At 46.6% G+C, this 17,789-nt stretch overlaps 1 long non-coding RNA gene across 2 annotated transcripts; it reads right to left on the minus strand.

The window, feature by feature from the left end:
- Positions 1–5,750: 5,750 nt before the first annotated feature.
- On the minus strand, positions 5,751–15,736 carry LOC110342054. 2 transcript variants are annotated; one of them, XR_005873461.1, is made up of 3 exons: positions 15,598–15,736; positions 13,513–13,759; positions 5,751–5,917 (listed from the first exon to the last, which is right to left on the minus strand). It is a non-coding gene; the product is annotated as an uncharacterized LOC110342054 (long non-coding RNA). The 2 variants fall into 2 exon arrangements; XR_002384046.2 differs by having other exon boundaries at positions 15,038–15,736.
- Positions 15,737–17,789: the final 2,053 nt, after the last annotated feature.

Here is a 17,789-nt window from a genome sequence, read left to right on the forward strand (position 1 = left end):
ACAAGAATCACTAGGACAGTTAGTAAAGTGTGCGGTTAGTATGCAGAAGCTCCAGTTGTGATCCCCAGCACTGGAGCTCAGTTAGTAAAGTGTGCGGCTAGCGTGCAGAAGCTCCGAGTGTGATGCCCAACACTGCATCAGCGTGGCATGGTGGTGCACATCTGCAGTCTTAACACTTGGGAGGTGAAGGCAGGAGAAGCAGCAGTTGAAGGTCATCCTTGGACTACATAACGAATTTGAAGCCAGCCTGAGGTACACCAGACCCTAACTGAACAACAGAGTCAATAGTGACGCCAATGTGTAGTTTTTCAGGTGTTAACAAACCTTTTCTACAGAGTGAACATTTAAGACTTTGCAGGCCACTGCCCTGCATCATACAGTCGGTGCTGCCACTGCAACACAGAAGCATCCACAGACAGTACCCAGATGAATAAAGGCAGCTCTGTGCACCCTGAATTGGAGCCCTGTGCCTTTTTGTGTGTTACAAGATGTTATTATCCTTTTGATTATCTTTAATGGCAGAAACCATTGTGAGCTACTGGAATGTATTAAAAACAGGTGTTGCCTCAAAATGCTAAACATAATTATGATTTGATGTAGCAGCTCGCTTCTGAGAGAAAAGCATGAAAGTGTATAGGAGCTCTGTTTATGACCCTGTATGTGGCCTGCCTCTGCACTCCTGAACCCACTGCAGCTACGGTTACATGCACAAGATGAAGCCAAAAATATCAGTCAGCATTCCATCAGGAAGATGGGAGGAGGACACGTTAACAGTGGGTATGACCAAGATATGTTACGTACATGTAAAACTGCCAAAGACTAATAACAGGGTACATTTAGAAGTAGAAGGACACAAATACCATTAACTGATACGTGCATAAATAAAATGTAGTATATCTGTAAAGGGAATAACATTCCCATCTCAGAAGAAATATAATGTCTGTATGTGCTGCAGGATGGATGGACCTTGAGAAAATTACACTGACTGAAAGACCAAGGAACAGCCTACTGTGTCCTGTGTCCTGTGTGCTGTGTCCTGTGCCCTGTGTGCTTTCACTATTGAATTGTGCAGAATAAGAAAGTCTGTTGAGCTAGAAGGTGGATGGGCAGTTGCCTGGGGCTGAGAGGACTGAGGAACACAGCATTTCTTTTAGGGATGGTAAGAATGTCCTGGAACTGCTGGTGGTGGAGCCATGCAGCTCTGTGAACATACAATAACTTGTGAGTTGTGTGGGCTAGATAGATGAACTGGGAAATAAAAGAATTAAAAACAAAACAGCTGGGCGATGGTGGCACACACCTTTAATGTCAGTACTTGGGAGGCAGAGGCATGTGGGAACACCAGACCTTGAGCAGAGACCCACTTCCCCTTCTGCCTGGGAGTAGGCAGCTGTAAGACAATGTTTGGTAAAAACATGTTTACTAAAAACGATACAATAAGTTCCTGGCCACTTCCCCTTCTGCCTGGGAGTAGGCAGCTGTAAGACAATGTTTAGTAAAAACATGTTTACTAAAAACGATACAATAAGTTCCTGGGAAAGGCCTTCCCACGGAAACCGCCCTGACCTTGACCTTGTCCAAAGACTAACCGCACCTTCAAAAACCCACACACATCCACCTCTGGTGTCAGAGCAGAACCAGCCAGGGGAGAGGAGAGAGCAGAAGCTTCTCTGGTGGGAGCCTTTCTTAGGAAGTTTTCTTGAACCTTTTTGGAGCCTGTTTAAAGTTTTTTTTACATCGTTGAACGAGTCTCTGTGTTGTCAATCCCTGACACCCTCCACACGTTCTCGGACACAGGCCGCGCAGCAGACGTGACAATTGGAGGTCCCACCGAGATCATGAAAGCGAGGTAAGTGGACGGGGTCGTCCCTTTTGCCAGCCAGGGACAAATGGAGAAAAATAGAAAAAAAAACTATGGGAAATAGTCCCTGGAAGTTTAAATTACAGTATCACGTAAAAAAGTTGCTTGAAGAACAGGGGACTACAACCATGGCAGGCTTTTTAAAATGGATTAAACGAGGGAGCCCATGGTTCATTACTGGGGAAGGCTTAAATGTCCCAGATTGGGAGGATGTTTGCTATGATATTCAGAGAGCTGGGTGTTGGTGGCATACGCCTTTAATCCCAACACTCGGGAGGCAGAGATAGAAAGGAATGAGGCCATCCTGGTCTATAGAGCAAGTTCCAGGACAGCCTCCAAAAGGATAGAGAGAAACCCAGTCTCAAAAAAAAAAAAAAAAAAAAGAAAAGAAAAAAAAAAAGGAAAAAGAAAAAAAAAAGGGTAAAATAAGAAATAAAATAAAAAATCTCCAGTCTTTCGCCTGATCCACTGAGGTCAGGAAAGTAAAGGGGAACTGAGAGATCTAAAAGGCTGGCCAGTAAGGCTATGCGGATGTGTTAAAAAGGGGTACCAAGCTAGGGGTACCGGATTAAATCTCCAGGCCTTCGCCTGACAAAGGTCAGGAAAGTAAGGGAACCCTGAGAGATTGCCCTCAGATGGGGGGTGGATTGGATTAAATCTCCAGGCCTTCACCTGACACCAAGGTCAGGAAAGAAAGGGGAACCTGAGAGATCACCCTAGGTTGGAGGGTGGATTGGATTAAATCTCCAGGCCTTCGCCTGACACCAAGGTCAGGAAAGAAAGGGGAACCTGAGAGACCACCCTCAGTTGGAGGATGGATTAAAAGTGGGTGAATCGAAAATTGGTAACGGTTAATAAAGGAGGTACTGGTATTAAGTAAAAGAATAAGAAAAAGACAAAGGTATATGGAATGGAAATTTTTGTTTACATTTAAGTTCTATTTTGTGAGTCATCTCTATAAACTTTTGGCCAAAAGCCTGGCCTCTCTACCTTGCATCTACAGAGTTACAAGGAGTAGGTACGGCTGTACCCCATGACTGTAGCTCAAATGGAGGAATGATAAAAACATATAGGACTTTTTAACCTTTTTAGTTCAAGGATTGGCTGGAGTTGTTCTTTTACATAGATTTCAATTAAGGAAACTTCATTGCAACAGACTAATCATGACCTAGGGAAAAAGGATGACTAAAAGATGCATGTATGTTCTGAATGTATGGTGTGGCCACACCGGTATGTATGAAATGTGATTGTGAATGCGTGAGTGTGAACTGATTATATGATTAAAAGGATACTTAAATCCCTTCAAAAATAGTTAAGAAGCTACCTAGATTGTGTTAAATATAGCCAAAAGGAACATCCAGCCAGTCTGTTAATGTTTTAACAGAAAAATTTAAGATACAAATGAGGCCTTGTCAGCTAGTGAGAGTTCTACAGGTTAGATTGGGAAAGACTGCTCACAGACTTCAAATAATTTTCAAAAGTTATTTAGTAAGCCCAATTTACCTAGATAGTTAACCAAGGAGGGTAGACAAATCCTTCTACTGTTATGGTCCAGCTTCAACAGTTCAAAAAAGAAAATTTTTTAGAAAATAAAAAAGGGGAATAATGTCCCCAGTCCCCACATGACTCATCAAATAATACACTCCTCATTTAAAAATTTTATAATGTGAATGCCAGTGAGCTTCAGACAGATTCTGGCATGATGGAACTTGAGCAACCATTGCTCAGATCAAATGGAGACATCCATACACTAGACAGTGGAGAAGACCCTAATTTGGGGTCGAGGGCATGTTTGTGTTTTCTTGCAGGAAAGGAATAGAGCTTCAGCAACTGTCAGACCATTTAGTGAGATGCATGGAGCAGAGAAAAACTGGACCTGAGACCATGGGAGCCTACCTAAGCCAGTTTGAGTGAGATCTCCTAAATCAGTGTTCCTGATTCTTGATGTCATCGAATCTAGAGCCCAAGAAAGAGAGAAAACAGTTGGTTCGAGATTTCCAATTTCTCAACAGACCTGCTGCATCAACCTTCTGGACCCATGAGTTTTCATCGTAAAGCCAACAGAGAAAAAAGGACCCATTTAAAGCATTTGGACATTGGTATGGACTATGATGAGTGGCAAAAGCCTCTTTTCAGTATTTGAACAGGACATGGTCACTTGAAATATCAGACTTGATGGTTCCTATTTCTGGAATCACGACTAGGCCAGTGTATTTTTCTGGAGAAATGCAACTTGTCCTAATGCGACAACTATTGTTCATATTTTTCGTAATGCTACATGTGTAACATCAATGATTGTACCTAATGTATCTGTGCAAGTGCACTTTCTAAATGCTTTCCTGAGCAGATCTTGAAACGATTGGAAACTTTATCAAATTGTAAATGTAAATCACATGTGGGTTACCCTTGTAACAGATGAAGGCTCGTAGAATGTTATGGCCCAGATCTGGTGATGGGTATGGTGATGGAGAGGCGCTATGTCAATGGGGGTCCTGGAAATGGTGGCAGTGGCGGTAGGCATTCTGGCTTTATGCCAAGCTCAAACGTGCCTTGTTCCAGAGACAAGAGATCCGTAACCAAGTATTGCTTAGCTTAGCCCATGGCAATCCCGATAGCCATGAAGGTTGGTTACAGATGATTTAAGGTTGGGGTATCTCCGATGACGGGCAACCTGTGGGGAAGACCCCTCCCACCTAAAACAGGGGTTCAAGGTCCCCCAAAGACGGGAAAGGGAGGGTGACCCTACTTGACCTAAGCCAGGAGTGCCTCATTTGAAAATAAAAAGGGGTGAATTGTGGGAACACCAGACCTTGAGCAGAGACCCACTTCCCCTTCTGCCTGGGAGTAGGCAGCTGTAAGACAATGTTTGGTAAAAACATGTTTACTAAAAACGATACAATAAGTTCCTGGCCACTTCCCCTTCTGCCTGGGAGTAGGCAGCTGTAAGACAATGTTTAGTAAAAACATGTTTACTAAAAACGATACAATAAGTTCCTGGGAAAGGCCTTCCCACGGAAACCGCCCTGACCTTGACCTTGTCCAAAGACTAACCGCACCTTCAAAAACCCACACACATCCACCTCTGGTGTCAGAGCAGAACCAGCCAGGGGAGAGGAGAGAGCAGAAGCTTCTCTGGTGGGAGCCTTTCTTAGGAAGTTTTCTTGAACCTTTTTGGAGCCTGTTTAAAGTTTTTTTTACATCGTTGAACGAGTCTCTGTGTTGTCAATCCCTGACACCCTCCACACGTTCTCGGACACAGGCTGCGCAGCAGACGTGACAGAGGCAGGTGGATCTCTGTGAGTTCCAGGACAGCCAGGACTGTTATACAGAGAAGCCCTGTCTTGAGAAACAAAACAAACCAAGACAACAACAGCTGAGGATGGAGGCACACACTTCTAATTGCACCTTTCAGGAGGATGATGGTTAAGTTCAAAGTCAGCCTCAAATGGAATAAGATCTCTCTCTCTCTCTCTCTCTCTCTCTCTCTCTCTCTGTCTCTGTCTCTGTCTCTGTCTCTCTCTCTCACACACACACACACACGCACGCACGCACGCACGCACGCACGCATGCACACGCACACAAACGCGCACACACAAATATAACAGAAGTTGTGCTGTTGCTGGTCATCCCTAGTCATCTGTGTTACATGTCGTCTCACCTTGCTTGTTTTTCTGCACCAGTGCACGTGCACACAAGTGTGGGGGGATGGGGAGGGGGTGTGACTGCTTGTGCCTCAGTGTGAGTGTGGAGGTTGGAACACTCACAGAAATGCTTCTCTCCTTCTCCCACTGGGTCCTGGGGATCCAACTCAGGTGTGCAGACTTGGCAGCAAGTGCCTTTACCCATGGTATTAAGTGCTTTCCTGTTGCTCTGATAAACTGACCAAAACTGATTTATGGAAGAGTTTATTTGGGCTTACAGTTCCAGAGTGAGAGTCCATAAGTGGTGGGGTGTCATGGCGGCAGGCCATTGAAGCCTGCCCTCACTGGTACACCTCCTCTATTAAGGCCCGACTTCCTGAAGATTCCATAGCTTCCCCAAAACAGCGTCATCAACCTGGAACCAAGTATTCACATATGTGAGGCTATGGAAGACATTTCTCATTCAAACCACCGTGCCTATTGAGCCATCTCAACAGACTCAGAATCCCTGTTATTTTCACCTGCAGAATGGGCATAACAGTAGCTGTTCATGGAGTTTTGTGAGAATTAAATGAAGCATGCATATACATATACTCAGGTATATATACATACACATAAAATGGAAGGAAGGAAGGAAGGAAGGAAGGAAGGAAGGAAGGAAGGAAAGGAAAGGAGAGGAAATTATAGCAAACTCAATGCTTAAAATAAACTTTAGGTTTTGGTTTTGTTGTTTTTATTGAGGCATTCAGGATCAGCTATAATGCTCCCAATCTGCAGCCCAGCCCACAAACCCCTGGCACTCGAGGGCCTAGGTCTGCCAACACATGGATAGCTATTTCTTTCTAATCATAATTCTATTTGAGTGGAGCAAGGGACCCCAGTCAGCTGCTTAGTTACAGCAAGATGTCTACAGTCAGGCGCTTCATCAACAGGAATGCCCTGGTCTGGAGGCTGAGAGATTTAGAGCCAGGGAGGCAGGCTTTATTCTGAGGCCTCCCCTCCCAGCCTGTGTGTGGCCAGTGTCTCTGTGTGCTCCCTGGCCTTTGCTTGGTGTGTAAAAGTCAGTGAGCCTGGCGTCTCCTCTCTGCTCTTCCTTCTTTCCCCCCTCTTGTATGTGCTTCTGTGCCCTATGTTTGTGTGCATGTATGTGTATCTGCAGGTATGTGAAGGCCAGAGGGTGATGTCAGGTGCCCTTAATCACTCTCCATGTTATTTTTTTTTGAGACAGGGTCTCTTTTTGAATCTGGAGATTACCAATTCAGTTAAACAGGCTGGCAAGCAAGCCCTAAGAATCCTGAATGGTCCGTGCTGGGATTACAGGTGTATGCTGTTGTGCCTGGCTTTGTGTGGGTGCTGCAGATGAAACTGAGGTCCTCATGCTCACATGGCAAACTCTTCACCTGCTGATCTGTCTTCTCAGCCCCCGACTGCCTCTTCCAAAGGTGCAAACTCACAGCCCGGTGTGGTGGTACACACCTGTAATCCCAGCACCCGGGGGATAGAGAGGAGGAGTTCTAGACCTATCTGGGTAGTTGGGGCCTTATAGAAAACAAACAAAAAGGCACAAATCCTATCATGTTCCCACTCTCATGACCTCTTCTGAATCTAATCCACCTCCCAAAGGCTGTTTCCAAAAAGTCATCCAGTTTATTTCCCCTTTGATGTGTATACCTTTTGTAGGAATGCAAACAAACATTTCCTGCAGATGGAACTCAAAGATGTGACTATGAGGAGACCCACTGGGAGACATTTGTAAGATGGCTGTCACAGGAAGAAACTGAATCTGACCTATGGTGATAGGGACAGCCTCAACCTGGGTCCAGAGTTAAGCATGGCTAAGCATTATTAAGCATTAGCAAACAGCATTACAGGCAGTGAGAATGGTTTGTTCTGAGCTTTTGCTGAGTGTTTATTGTCAGTGCCCTTTTAATGCCTCCTGGGAATGACTAAACTGCTGAGAGCTGGCTATCTGACAGGCCCTTCCCTCATGCCTTGGTCAGGAATCTGTTACTCTAGCAGCTCCTCTGCTGGTACCTGTCTGGACTGCCCACATGGCAGCCTGGTTGCTTTGGTGACTTTACCATTACTCTGAGGACTCATCGTCAGTGGCCAAGAGCACTTCACAACACGTGCTCCAGTTGTGACTGTTCTGGACAACACTGGGTTAGAAAGTAGCACTCGGGCTGGAGAGATGGCTCAGTGGTTAAGAGCACTGAGTGTTCTTCCAGAGGTCCTGAGTTCAATTCCCGGCAACCACATGGTGGCTCACAACCACCTTGAATGAGATCTGATGCCCTCTGCTGGCCTGCAGGCAGAAGACTGTATACACAATAAATAAAATATTAAAAAAAAAGAAAGTAGCACTCAATGAGAGACAGCAACTGTTGGGGGTGCATGGTTGTGTAATCCCAGGACGAAGGAGGAGATGGGCACAGGAGGCCCAGGAATTCAAAGTTAGCCTCTACTGTGATTTTGAAGTCATCCTGGGCTACATAGGCTCTATCTACAAAAAAAAAAAAAAAATCAATCAATAATAAGATAAGCCTTGGCGGCCAGGTGGTGGTGGCACATCCCTTTAGTCCCAGCACTCGGGAGGCAGAGGCAGGATGATCGCAGTGAGTGTGAGGCCAGCCTGGTCTACAGAGCAAGTTCCAGGACAGTCAGGACTGTTAACACAGAGAAACCCTGTTTCAAAAACCAACCAACCAACCAAACAGACAAACAAACAAAACCCTAAAACAAAAAAATAACCCTTGGTGAACTTGAAACTGTGTTACTCTTTTCAGCTGTCCTGTCTCATTCAGATCAGAGGAAAGAAGCCCTACCTACCTCCATTCCCCAACCCCCCACCTTCACCCTGGCCCAGCAAAAAGACACTGAGTGTTGCAGATGGTAATTCATTTGCACAAAGAGGCCCCATAGGAAATGGCACTATTAGGAGGTGTGGCCTTGTTGGAGGAAGTGTGTCACTGTTGTCAGGGTGGGCTTTGAGGTCTACTATGTTCAGTGTCACAGTTCACTTCCTGTTGCCTACAGATCAAGGTGTAGAACTCTCAACTCCTTCTCTAGAAGCATGTCTGTCTGCATGCTACCTGACATGATAATGGACTAAACCTCTGAAACTGTAGGCTAACCCCAATTAAATGTTTTCCTTTTATAAGAGTTGCTGTGGTAATGGTGTCTCTTCACAGTAATAGAAATCCTAAGACAAATGGTCTCTCCCAAATGGCCTTTTCTTTCCTATCTATCTATCTATCTATCTATCTATCTATCTATCTATCTATCTATCATGAATTTTTGGGGGGAGGGTTTTCGAGACAGGGTTTCTCTGTATTGTTTTAGAGGCTGTCTTGGAACTTGATCTGTAGACCAGGCTGGCCTCGAACTCACAGAGATCCGCCTGCCTCTGCCTCCCAAGTGCTGGGATTAAAGGTGTGCACCACCAACGCCTGGCCCATGCATTTATTTTTAAGACAGGTTCTCACTATGCAGTCCTGCCTAGCCTGGAAGATATAGGCCAGGCTGGCCTTGAACTCACAGAGGTTCCCTTGCATCTGCCTCCTGAGTGCTGAGACTAAACTTTGCTTATTGTTGACTTCTGTCCTGTGTAGGCTGAGCTGGTAACATGAAGAAGATACAGCAGAGCAGCCATGACAGCAACAGCAGTGGTGAGACAGCATCCAGAATTCCTGGGAGCAGCAGAGACAGAGAGATGATAAAGGACCTTGGAAATACAGAAAAAGGTGTCAAAGGCCAAAGATGAGGGACTGGGGACCCTGGTGACTAGAAGAGTTCCAGGAAGCTGCTAAGCCTTAAGAGATATAAGATGTAGAGCCACAAGGTTGGAGAGATGGCTCAGTGGTTAAGAGCACTGACTGCTCTTCCAGAGAACCTGGGTTCATTCCCAGCACCACATGGCAGATCACAACTGTCTGTAACTCCAGTTCCAGAGGAACTGACACCTTCACACACACATACATGCAGGTAAAACACAAATGTGTGTAAAATAAAAAAGATGTAGACACGTACAGCTGAGGTTTGGGAGCTCCAACACCAGGTGACTGCTGCTGCGTCAGAGATTACACTGGCGACTACTGAGAGCTGAGCTATGGCCAAAACCCAGAGTGATAAGCCTCTGACCTGAGCACCTACAGCCATAGTTCTCTGGACCCCAGAGCCTCAAGCCATAACCCTTTAGTTTTCAGGATTAAAGCTATAAGGTTCTGAGTCAGTCAGCGCAGCCCACAAGCCTTTGGCACTCAAGGGTCCAGGCCTACCAACATTAGAACAGCTACCTCTCTGTCACGTCTGCTGCGGCCTGTGTCCGAGAACGTGCGGAGGGTGTCGGGGATTGACAACACAGAGACTCGTTCAACGATATAAAGAAAACTTTAAACAGGCTCCAAAAAGGTTCAAGAAAACCTCCTAAGAAAAGCTCCCACCAGAGAAGCTTCTGCTCTCTCCTCTCCCCTGGCTGGTTCTGCTCTGACCCCAGAGGTGGATGTGTGTGGGTTTTTGAAGGTGCGGTTAGTCTTTGGACAAGGTCGAGGTCAGGGCGGTTTCCGTGGGAAGGCCTTTTCCAGGAACTTATTGTATCGTTTTTAGTAAACATGTTTTTACTAAACATTGTCTACAGCTGCCTACTCCCAGGCAGAAGGGGAAGTGGGTCTCTGCTCAAGGTCTGGTGTTCCCACACCTCTCTCTAACCATGATTTCTGCCTGAGAAGAGCAAAGATCCCTAATCAGCTGACTAATAACACAAGATGCCTCCATTAAAAATAACCATGACTGGTAAGCTGGCCTAGGGTGTAAAGGTGCTTGGCCCAGGCCTAACAACCTGAGTTCAAGCTCTAGGATCCACATGGTGGGAGACAGCCCTACTCTCTCAGGTTGTCCTCTGACCTCCGCACCTCTGTGGTGTGGAAATGCACTAGTATGAAATAAATACATATTAAAATTTCAAGTAAAATCACAGTAATATGAAGCAACACCACCCATTTTACACAATCATGTAAAAACTCAAAGATACCGATAAACGCGACCGAGGATTGTAAAGGGAGAGAGGGCCACAAAGAAATGCATGAGACAGGCGTGGTGGTACGCACCTGTGGTCCCAGCACCGGGAGGCTGAGGCTGCCCTGGGCTACACAGTGACTTTGAGGCCAGAGACAGTGAACTTTGAACTGACATAATGCAATCTTTCATACCAGTCTCAAGATGGGCTCTCCCTGACTGTCGCACCCTGGATAAATAACGGTGACCTTAGTCTTTTGGAGAGCTGCGGTTTCTGGCTAAGGTTTCGCCTGTGAGGAGGTGTGGGGACCAGCGGAACCAGCCTGGGAAGAGATCAGGCATTACCAAGAGTGGCTCTGGTGGTTTGCTCAACTCTCTGCCAGCTTGAAGAGTGTGGAGACAAAGGGTTGTCAGAGCTCAACCCCCCCCCCCCCGGGGCCCAGCCGGTTAGGTAGGAGAATTGAAACTCATTTCTTTAAAACTCTACCCCATGACTCTAAGACGTGTCATTTTCTTTTTAAATCTCCTTTAATCTTTGTTAGCTCAGAGAAGTGAGTTGAACAGTGCGTGTGTCACTGTTGGAGCTCTTTACGAAGACATGCACTCATCTAGTAACTATGAACTGAATGCTTACTGTGTGCGCTGTGATACAGCCGTGCCCCAGCACACAGTGCTCCATCCTCACCAGGGGTGGGAGTGGTGGGAACAGACGTTAGACGGCAGGTAATTTGGCAAACTTAAATGGGGTGAACAGACAGGAAGTCACTGTGCTTGTGGTGGTCAGGCAGGACCTGGCTTGCCTTTGAGCGGGGACCCGAGGATGAGGTGGAGACAGCAAGAGCAAAGGCACTGGGAGGAGCTGGGCTTGGTGGCTCTCGGATATAGTCCCCATCTGTGAGAGGCTGCAGCAAGAGGATTGCCCTGAGTTCTGGGAAAGCCTGGGCTACACAGGGAGACTGTTTAAAAAAGTGCTAAAGACATTCGTACAACAAGGACATCTGTTCTCCTATGTTCATAGCAGCATTATTTGTAATAGCCAGAACTTGGAAGCAACCTAGATGCCCCTCTACTGAAGAGTGGATAGAGAAAATGTCAGCAGAAAAAAACCAATGGATTCTTGAAATCCTCAGGCAAATGCACAGCACTAGAAGAAACCATCCTGAGTGAGGTAACCCAGTCACAAAAAGAGAAACATGGTATGTACTCTCTCACATATGGATTTTAGACATAGAGCAGGGGAGTGCCAGCTTACAACCCCAGGGCCAGTGAGTCTGGGAAACAGAACCTTCATCCAGTGACTGATGGAAGCAGAGGCAGACACCCACAGCTAAACACTGAACTAACTCCTGGAATCCAGTTGCAGAGAGGGAGGACTGATAAGCATAGGGGTCAAGACTGGGTTGGTTTAACCCACAGAAACAGCTGACCTGAACAAGGGGGGAGCTCTTGGACCCCAGACTGATGGCTGGGTGGACAGCATGGGACTGATCCAGACCCCCTGAATGTGGGTGTCAGTGAGGAGGCCTAGGTAATCTATGGGGCCTTGGGTAGTAGATCAGTATTTATTCCTGGCATACAAATGGACTTTGGGTGCCCATCCCACAATGAGAGATGCTCTCTCAGCCTGGACTCTTTGGGGAGGGCCTAGGCCCTGCCCTGAAAGAAATGATACACTCTGGAGATCCCCCATGGAGGGCCTCACCCTCCCTGGGGATTGGAGTGGGGATTGGGTGGGGGTTGGGGAGCCTGGTGGGGGTGCGGGGGGAGGAGGGGAAGGAGAGGGAGCTGGGATTGGCATGTGAAGCAAGGTTGTTTCTAATTTAAATAAATAAAAAGTGCTGAGGTGAGAGTATGTTTGATGTGTTTAAAATTATGGAGGGAAGCTGGGCCTTCACAGCCATTTTAAAAAGGATTTTTGGGGCCTGTGCAATGGCTCGGCCGGTAACATGCCTGTCACCAAGCCAGAAAATTAGAATTGCATCCCCAGAACCCACATGATGGAAAGAGAGAACCGACTCCTGAAAGTTGTTCTCTGACCACCACACATGCCCTTCCCCAAAAAATTATGCAATAAAAAATGTTCAAGGACTGTGGAACTTATTCTAAGTATCAGGCAGAACTGACTCTGCCAGTATCAGCTACAAGACTTTAGGCAAGTTATTAACTTCTCTCAGTCTGCCACAAACGGGTTTGTCACATTTGTAACTAGGCAAAGAGAAGATGGTGATTTTTCTCTTGGGCGTTCTGCCTCTCTCTAACTCACCATTTGGGGGAAAGGCAGCTGCCATGGCAAGAGGCAGCTGTGTGGAGGTCTCTCTTGTTCAAGCTTCCCTCAGTATGACTTTCAGTTGACTTCCTATCCCGTGAGATGCTGCGATCTCAGCTCCAGCGCCACATCTGCCCGCCCTCCATGGTGCTCCCTGCCATAATGGGCAGAACCTCTGAAACTGTAAGCGAGCCACCCCAATTAAATTCTTTCCTTCACAAGAGTTACCGTGGTCATGGTGTCCCTTTGCCACGTGGCAAGTTTTACTTGATGTGTTGGAGAGGAAAAATCCCCATTCTTACAGACTTCGGAATACCAGAGGAGACAGGTGGAAAATACAGTAAAAATCACATGTAAGAAGGTGACAAATTTTTTTTTCCTGTTTTGAGACTGGGACTGTTACCTTAGCTGGCCTTGAACTCACAGAGATTCACCTGTCTATGCCTCCTAAGTGCCGTGATTAAAGGTGAATGCCACCATGCTTGATAATTTCTAGGGGGACGAATTGGTGATGGAGGAAACACAGGAGAGGAGGACTTTGCTGGAAAGCTGGTATTTGAACAAAGACTTGAAGGTGAGAGAGGAAACCATTTCTTTTGGGGGAAGAATATTCCTACTGTAGAGAGCGCAAGTGCTAAGGACCTGTGGAGTGTGACTCCGGGGTTTTTTGTTTTGTTTTGTTTTTTGTTGTTGTTCTGTTTTGTTGTTGTTTTGTTTTGTTTTTTTCTTACCAGGGGTGATGATTTGGACACTCTTTATTTCCCGGTGCTGGGTCTTTTCCACTCTGGCATAGGACGGAGGATGGAAGCTGCTGAGGGCCGCCCATCTCATGAGGGCAGGTGAGATTCCAGGATCATTTATAGGAGGGAAGAAAGACAGGAAAATAAAATAAAATCCCGGAGGATTCTGCACAAGCTTGGTTCTTGCAACTCGACTTTCCTGGAGGCTCTGGAGTTCTCAGCAGTGCGCCAGCGTCCCCTGGTGGTCACAAGGAAGGCACACTTAGCTGCAGTCGGGAGTGGCTGGGTCGCTCCCAGAAAGTTCTCTTGTGGGCCAGCACCTCCAAAGTTTTATCCTGTTCACTTGAGGACCACACGATTAATTACTTGTTTATTTAGGGTTTTTGTTTTGTTTGAACCAAGCTGTTATGTAGCCCAGGCTGGCTTCAAGCTCATTATGTATTTAGAGGATGGCTAATCTTCCTACTTCAACTTCGGCGGCCCCGGAATTACAGGTGTTTTCCACCATGCTTGTCCGAGGCCTGAGCACTTTAAAAAGCACCTTTATGTTCGAAGCTTAGTACTTTTCAGGTCCCCTCACTTAATCCTTGTAGTCAGCCCTGTTAGGTGGGACCGTGGCAGCTCCCATTTTACAGGATGAGGGTGGGAGGGGATAGCACAGCTAGTTAGTATCTTCTAACTCCAGGCACACCTGTTTCTGAAAGGACAAGAATAATGGCAAGAAGCATCTAAAAGTGCTGACCATAGCCACATATCATGCAACTGTTAGCCCCATGTGGGCTATTAATATGCCCATTTAACAGTAGGGGAAACTGATGTACACATAATTTAGGGGTTTGCCTCAGAACACACAGAGAATCAAGAGTACCAAACAAGAACTGGGAACGTTGTGGGCTGGAGACGGTTCTGCAGTATTAGCTGCTCTTCCGGTGGACGGAGATCCCACTCCTAGTACTCACATGGTGGCTTACAACGGTCCGTAATTCTGATGCCCTCTTGTAGTCTGTGTGGGCATCAGGGACACACATGGTGCATGACATATATACAGACCAAGCGCCCACATACATAAAATAAAACGTTAAGGACAATAAAAGAGAGGTGGGAAGGCTCTGAGCAGCCTTGGGCTTGTCCATTTGTTCTGTTCACAAATGCTAAGTGTACACCTAGGAGCTGATAGACCCTGTATGCAGCTCAGTATGAAGCAAGGTGCAGCAGCAGCAGCAGCAGAGAGAGAGAGAGAGGGAGAGAGAGAGAGAGAGAGAGAGAGAGAGAGAGAGAGAGAGAGAGAGAGAGAGAGAGAGAGAGAGAGAGAGGGAGGGAGGGAGGGAGGGAGGGACGGAGGGAGGGACGGAGGGAGAGACATAGACAGAGAGAGAGAGACTAACATGTGAAAAACACAGTGAGAGAACCTCATCTATTCACAAAATGAATCCTTGGAAATAAGATCTTTAAGGAGCATGGAATGGTTCAAAATCAGCCCCGAACAGAAGTAAAAGAGAGGAAGGAGACACCTTACGTGAACACAAATGTTTCCCACTGAGCCTCAGCAGCCGTAGCACGATGCCCAATTCAAGGCTCAAGGAAAGCAGGGGTGCTGATGTTCTTCTGAAATGTTTGGAAGGGAGGAGTCTGGGAACTCCGGATGATGTGAGGGGATGACCAGCAACAGGCACCTGCTGCCAGCTTGTCTCGCTCCAAACCCCTGACCTGGCTTTGCTGCAGACTCCCAGGTGTGGCCATGCAGGGTACTTGATCCCAGACAGCACACTGGTCAGGGTGCTCCCTCCCTCTGACACGCAGTACGAAGACCCAAGACCCAAGCTCAGGCCCTGCAGACCGCGGTCACACTCATTCTGCCCTTACGTGGGAGAAGCGGCTACCCAGGAGGCCATGAGTGCTGTGGTCTTCAAGGATGATCCTGCTGAGCTGTGGACGAGTCTGTATTTGGCACTGGTGGAGCTCCATCACGCACCTCCTCCCCCAGTAGATACTATTTTTTCCAGCTTCTATATGTAAGTCAGCTTTTGAATGCTAATGGCTGAGATAATCAAGGGAGAAAAGCTTATTTCTGCTCACGGTTCCAGAGGTTTCAGTCTACGCTTCTTGTTCTGTTGCCTTGGGCCTGTGGCACTACAGGTGCATGTCACGGAGGACTGATGGTGGCTAGGAAGAGCTGGGAAGGGTGTACGCCCAATGCTTTATCCCCTTCATTAAGCCCCACCATCTAAAAGTCCAGCACCTCCCAATACTGCCACAGGCCTTCAATGCAGAGGCCTTTATGAGGCAATAAAGAGCCATTATAGCAACAGCCAAATGAGATGCAAAAGGAAAATGCATAGAGAAATGAACATAAGGTTTTCATTCTCTCAATAATTATTATTTGAACTATATCCCCCATGAAACATTGTTTGGATGTGTTTGAAGAAAGAATATAGCTGGAAAAGCTGGGCAAGAGTTTGAATAAAATATGATGTGATAGATTAGAACAAAAACAGTACCCTGTGACAGTTTTTGTTGTTGTTGGTTTTTTGGGTTTTGTGTTTGTTTTTGGTATGGTTTTTCAAGGCAAGGTTTCCCTTTGTAGCCCTAGGTGACCTGGAACTCACTTTATAACCCAGGCTGGCCTCGAACTCAGAGATCTGACTGCCTCTGTCTCCCAAATGCTGGGATTAAAGGTGTGTGCTACCATACATGACCCAACAATAGTTATTTTCAATTAATAATTACCATTATTTATTTTGTTTAATTTTATGTTTTGAGGCAGAGTCTCACTCTAGCCCAGGCTAACCTAGAAGTAATTTTGTATCCTCAAATGGCCTCTAGTTTATGGTTATTCTCCCACCTCAGCCTCTGGCATAGTGGAATTATAGGCATGAACTCAGTGGCATTTTTCATTATTTTAAGCTAACACACAGAGTAATGTTTTGAGACAGGGCCTCATGTAACCTAGGCAGGCTTTGAGCTTGCTATGTAGGCAAGGTTGACCTTGGGCTCCTCAGCCTCCTCTTTCTACCTGGGATTACAGGTGTCACACAACTCCCACATACAAAGGGTTTGGCGTTTTATTTATTTTTAGTTCTAAGTGCATGAGTGTTTTGCCTGCATGTGTGTCTGTGCCCCACTTGCATGCATGGCATCCGCAAGACTGAGGAAGGTCACACATCCCTTCCCCTGGGACTGGAGCTCCAGGTGGCTGTGAGCCACCATATGGGTGCCAGGAACAAAATCTAAGTCCTCTAAGAGCAGCTACACTCTGCTAAGCTATCTTTCTACCCAACAAAGAGGATTTTTGATGAACTAGATTTGTGATTCCCGGATCAGCAATATCAGCATCACCTGGGGAACTTTTTGAAAGCCCGTGTGTGTGCATGTTTGTGTCCATGGAGGCCAGAAGAAAGTGATTTTTGCTGGTGTAAGCAACCCTACCTGAGTGCTGGGAACCAAACTTAGGTCTTCTGGAAGAGCAATGAATGTTCTTAACCACTGAGCCATCTCTCTAGCTCCTCTGGGAACTTTTTAAACTGTCAATCTCACCTGGAATGGTAGTCTATAACCTAAGTAGCTATGTGGCAGAGGCAGGAGAATGAGTAGTTCAAGACCACCCTAAACTACACAATGAGTTTGAGGCTAGTCTGAGTTACATAAGACCCTGTCTCCATAAAAGGGGGCCAAGGAAGACTGATCAATCGGTAAAGTGTTTGCCATGCAAGCATGGGGGCTGATATGGACGCCTAGAACAGAACTAGCAAGCTGAGTACGGCGGAACACACCTCTAATTCCAGTGCTGGGGAGGCTGATACCAGAGGTTCCTGGGGCTGACTAAGTTTATTGAGGTCAACTAGTGAGTTCAGTGCTCAGTGAGACACCCTGTACTGGCTGGTTTTGTGGGTCAACTTGACACAAGCTAGAGTTATCAAAGGAAGGAGTCTCAGCTGAGGAGATGCCTCCTTGAGATCTAGCTGTAAGGTATTTGGTGATCAATGGGGGAGAGCCCAGCCCATGGTGGGCTGTAAAAGAAGGTGGGCTGAACAAGCCATAGGAAGCAAGCCAATAAGCAGCTTCCCTCCATGGCTAACTAAGACAGACCATCTTTAAAAAAACAAGGCAGAGTGCCAGAGAGATGGTTCAGCTGCCAATGCTGCCAATCTAAATTCAATCCCTGGGACCCACATGGGTGTTAGTAGAAATCCGACTCCACGAGTCTTTCTCTGACTTCAACACATGCAATGTGGCATGTGGACACTTCAGCACACCCACAGACCTCTAAC

This window comes from Mesocricetus auratus, unplaced genomic scaffold (assembly GCF_017639785.1).
Source record: "Mesocricetus auratus isolate SY011 unplaced genomic scaffold, BCM_Maur_2.0 Super-Scaffold_100062, whole genome shotgun sequence".
NCBI classification, from domain to species: Eukaryota; Metazoa; Chordata; class Mammalia; order Rodentia; family Cricetidae; genus Mesocricetus; species Mesocricetus auratus.